We start from the raw sequence: 5,000 nt of genomic DNA on the forward strand, positions 1-5,000 counted from the left end.
TTCGGTCGCTGACTCCGATCCTGCGAGAAAGCCCGTTAAGACCTTCGGTCGCTGACTCCGATCCTTGGAGAAAGCCCGTTAAGACCTTCGGTCGCTGACTCCGATCCTTGGAGAAAGCCCGTTAAGACCTTCGGTCGCTGACTCCGATCTTTGGAGAAAGCCCGTAAAGACCTTCGGTCGCTGACTCCGATCCTGCGAGAAAGCCCGTTAAGACCTTCGGTCGCTGACTCCGATCCTTGGAGAAAGCCCGTAAAGACCTTCGGTCGCTGACTCCGATCCTGCGAGAAAGCCCGTTAAGACCTTTGGTCGCTGACTCCGATCCTTGGAGAAAGCCCGTTAAGACCTTCGGTCGCTGACTCCGATCCTTGGAGAAAGCCCGTAAAGACCTTCGGTCGCTGACTCCGATCCTTGGAGAAAGCCCGTAAAGACCTTCGGTCGCTGACTCCGATCCTGCGAGAAAGCCCGTTAAGACCTTTGGTCGCTGACTCCGATCCTTGGAGAAAGCCCGTTAAGACCTTCGGTCGCTGACTCCGATCCTTGGAGAAAGCCCGTTAAGACCTTCGGTCGCTGACTCCGATCCTTGGAGAAAGCCCGTTAAGACCTTCGGTCGCTGACTCCGATCTTTGGAGAAAGCCCGTAAAGACCTTCGGTCGCTGACTCCGATCCTGCGAGAAAGCCCGTTAAGACCTTCGGTCGCTGACTCCGATCCTTGGAGAAAGCCCGTAAAGACCTTCGGTCGCTGACTCCGATCCTGCGAGAAAGCCCGTTAAGACCTTTGGTCGCTGACTCCGATCCTTGGAGAAAGCCCGTTAAGACCTTCGGTCGCTGACTCCGATCCTTGGAGAAAGCCCGTTAAGACCTTCGGTCGCTGACTCCGATCCTTGGAGAAAGCCCGTTAAGACCTTCGGTCGCTGACTCCGATCTTTGGAGAAAGCCCGTAAAGACCTTCGGTCGCTGACTCCGATCCTGCGAGAAAGCCCGTTAAGACCTTCGGTCGCTGACTCCGATCCTTGGAGAAAGCCCGTTAAGACCTTCGGTCGCTGACTCCGATCCTTGGAGAAAGCCCGTCAAGACCTTCCGTCGCTGACTCCGATCTTTGGAGAAAGCCCGCAAGAGCTTTGGTGACTCACTCCGATTTCGCGAGAAGGGCCGCAAGAGCTGCGGGGACTCACTCCGATCCTGTGACAAAGCCCGACTCTTCAGGTCGCTCCTATGTAGCCCACCATCTCTTAAGCATTGGCGGCCGGGTCGGCCGGCGCTGACGGCCGAAGGAAGCCGCCGGGCGGACCGCGTTTGGTGTTTCCCCGCTCCCGAGGCCGCCTGCTACACGACGGCATGCGACTTTCCGGCCTGCCCCGACTTTCGGATTTCGCCAGGGTGTCTGACCAAGGTGTAGGTCGCCGATCCTACCTTGAGAGGAGTGGTCGTTTTTTGACTAGGCAACTCTTCCAGAGCCCGTAGCGGACGGCGGCTGGGGGCCAGCGGGTCCGGGAGGGTGCGGACGGGGCCGGCGCGGCACGGGCCAGACCCCTGCGTGGAGAAAAGACGGGGTCGTCCGGTGACTTTGCCCCGTCGGCCGGCTCCATCGGACTTGGCACCGGGCGCCTGGGCGGGTGTCGGCGGGGGGAGTGAGCGCCCCGCCCCGCCCGACTCCGACCGCCCCGGAGGGCGCCCCGGGCCCGCCGGGCGAGCGAGCAGGGTCCGTCCGGTGTGGGGCGGGGCCCGGGGAGGCGGGGGTGGAGCGGGCGGCCGAGCAACGGGGTCGACCGGGACGGGTCTCCCCCGGCCGGCGGGGCCGGTCTCCCGTTGCCCCCGAAGCCTACCCCGTGGCCGACTTGCGGTGGTTTTTCAAAAAAGTGCTCTGTAGGGTGTCTGACCATGTCGTGGGTCGCTCAACCTACCTTGAGAGAGTGGTCGTTTTTTGACTAGCTCGGGAATCGACGGCGAGCAATCGCACACTCTCTCGCCAGTCGTTTTGCTACCCCGCCGACCAGGCTGCCACTCCCCGCGAGGGCAGCCGGAGGTCGACAACCGGCTTGGAAGGCGCCCGCTCCTCCGCTCCTGCGGGCGAGGACGGGCGTGCCGACGGGCGTCCGGAACCAGCGCCGGGGCAGGCCCTCCGCGGAGGGCAGCCCGGGTCCCGCCGCTGCGGCGGCGGACCCAACGGCGACGGCTCGCCCCTTCCGTCTGCGTGCGAGTACGCCTTGCGGACTCGGCGGTTCGAGACCCGGCCGTCCGCCTTGCCGGCGGACGCGTCCGGTCGTGAGAGTGCGGGACCGTTCCTGACGGGACGGCTCGGGCGTTGAAGGGAAGCAACGGTCAGGTGTGGCCGGGAGTTCTGCGCTCAGGCTCCCGAGGGTTCGCGGCCATCTCCACGGCGCGTTCCCACCTCACGGCAGCGACGGACTCGGCGGCGCTCGGCGCTCCGGTCGAGCGGGACCGTGTGGCGGCGGCGGCAGTTGCGGGTCTTCCCGCGCTGCCCCGCGGCCGCGGCGGTCCTCTCCCGGCGGCGACCGCTCTTTCGCCGCCTCGGCGTCCTCGCTACCTGGTTGATCCTGCCAGTAGTCATATGCTTGTCTCAAAGATTAAGCCATGCACGTGCAAGTTTAAACTGTCCCAGTGAAACTGCGAATGGCTCATTAAATCAGTTATGGTTCCTTTGATCGTCACATCCTACATGGATAACTGTGGTAATTCTAGAGCTAATACATGCGGAAGAAGCGCCGACCTCACGGTCTGGCGTGCATTTATCAGACCAAGACCGACCCGGGGTTCGCCCCGGTCCCTTTGGTGACTCTGGATAACCCAGCCGATCGCACGGTCTTCGCACCGGCGACAGATCATTCGAATGTCTGCCCTATCAACTTTCGATGGTAGGTTCTGTGCCTACCATGGTGGCAACGGGTGACGGGGAATCAGGGTTCGGTTCCGGAGAGGGAGCCTGAGAAACGGCTACCACATCCAAGGAAGGCAGCAGGCGCGCAAATTACCCACTCCCGACTCGGGGAGGTAGTGACGAAAAATAACAATACGGGACTCTTTCGAGGCCCCGTAATTGGAATGGGTACACTTTAAATCCTTTAACGAGGATCTATTGGAGGGCAAGTCTGGTGCCAGCAGCCGCGGTAATTCCAGCTCCAATAGCGTATATTAAAGTTGTTGCGGTTAAAAAGCTCGTAGTTGGATCTTGGGACCGGGCTTGCGGTCCGCCGCGAGGCGTGTCACTGCTCGTCCCGGCCCTCCCCGCCGGATTCTCCTTGGTGCTCTTAACTGAGTGCCTCGGGGTGCCGGAGCGTTTACTTTGAAAAAATTAGAGTGTTCAAAGCAGGCCTGGCGCCTGAATAGTGGTGCATGGAATAATGGAATAGGACCTCGGTTCTATTTCGTTGGTTTTCGGAACGTGAGGTAATGATCAAGAGGGACGGACGGGGGCATTCGTATTGCGGCGGGAGAGGTGAAATTCTTGGATCGCCGCAAGACGAACCACTGCGAAAGCATTTGCCAAGAATGTTTTCATTGATCAAGAACGAAAGTTGTGGGCGCGAAGGCGATCAGATACCGCCCTAGTCACAACCATAAACGATGCCAACCAGCGATCCGCCGGCGTTACTTCGATGACCCGATGGGCAGCTCCCGGGAAACCTGAGTTTTCGGGTTCCGGGGGAAGTATGGTTGCAAAGCTGGAACTTAAAGGAATTGACGGAAGGGCACCACCAGGAGTGGAGCCTGCGGCTTAATTTGACTCAACACGGGGAAACTCACCCGGCCCGGACACAGTAAGGATTGACAGATTGAGAGCTCTTTCTTGATTCTGTGGGTGGTGGTGCATGGCCGTTCTTAGTTGGTGGAGCGATTTGTCTGGCTAATCCCGATAACGAACGAGACTCTGGCATGCTAACTAGTTCGGCGATCCCGCGCGATCGGCCGCAACTTCTTAGAGGGACAGCCGGCAGTAAGCCGGACGAGATGGAGCAATAACAGGTCTGTGATGCCCTTAGATGTCCGGGGCCGCACGCGCGCTACAATGAAGGCATCAGCGAGTCTTTCGCCTTCGCCGAAAGGTGCGGGTAACCTGCTGAACCGCCTTCGTGCTAGGGATCGGGGATTGCAATTATCTCCCATGAACGAGGAATTCCCAGTAGATGCGTGTCATCAGCGCGCGTTGATTACGTCCCTGCCCTTTGTACACACCGCCCGTCGCTACTACCGATTGAATGGTTTAGTGAGGCCAGTCGATCGGCCCCTCTCGGGCCGGCAACGGTCTGGAGGAGCGCCGAGAAGCCGATCAAACTTGACCATTTAGAGGAAGTAAAAGTCGTAACAAGGTTTCCGTAGGTGAACCTGCGGAAGGATCATTACCGAAACGAAGAAGCGAGGCGCTCGCGTCGTCGACTTCACACCAAACTCGTGGCAAGGAGCGGGCTCTGGTGCCCCCGGCCTCCCGCTCCGACCCTCACTCTTCCTTACCGCCTCGACAAGGTGGCGCTCCGACGGTTGCTCTCGCGCCAATCGCTCCTCCTTCGCGGAGGAGCGCGGGCGGAGAGCCAGGAGCGCCCATGCCGACCCGCTTGGCGGCGGGACCCGGCAGCCCCCTTGGAACGTTGGTCGGGCGCCTTCAGTGTGAGCCCGTCGTTCCCTATACCCTGCTAAACCAGCGAGCCGCCCCGAGTAGCCTGGTCGAGGACTGAGTCAGGTCCTCCCGGCGAAAAGTCTTGGGCGGGCGAGCGCAAGTGGGGGCACCTATATCCTGGCGGAGGGGCGTCGCGTCGTGGGTTTGCGCGGAATGGGGTTGAGTTGCTAGTCTCACGGCGGGGCCTAGGTGAGACGGCTCCTCCCCGGCACCCCGGCGCGGCGTTTCGGTCTCTGACTCGATGCAATCCATCTTGCGGACGAGTGACCTGTCCTTAAGCGTCGGACTTCGAGCGGGCGTCCCGCGGTCCAAGGCCTCCTTTGGGCAGAGGGGAGGACTGCTCTCGGTCGCCGCCGGCCAGCCACCGGCG

The 5,000-nt window shown here is 61.1% G+C and overlaps 1 non-coding gene across 1 annotated transcript; it reads left to right on the forward strand.

Annotated features, from left to right (window-relative positions):
* Positions 1-2,542: 2,542 nt before the first annotated feature.
* LOC136441054 (small subunit ribosomal RNA) lies at positions 2,543-4,358 on the forward strand. The gene has a single exon (XR_010756774.1). It is a non-coding gene; the product is annotated as a small subunit ribosomal RNA (ribosomal RNA).
* The last annotated feature ends 642 nt before the right edge of the window (positions 4,359-5,000 follow it).

Source organism: Branchiostoma lanceolatum, chromosome 8, assembly GCF_035083965.1.
Source record: "Branchiostoma lanceolatum isolate klBraLanc5 chromosome 8, klBraLanc5.hap2, whole genome shotgun sequence".
NCBI lineage: Eukaryota > Metazoa > Chordata > Leptocardii > Amphioxiformes > Branchiostomatidae > Branchiostoma > Branchiostoma lanceolatum.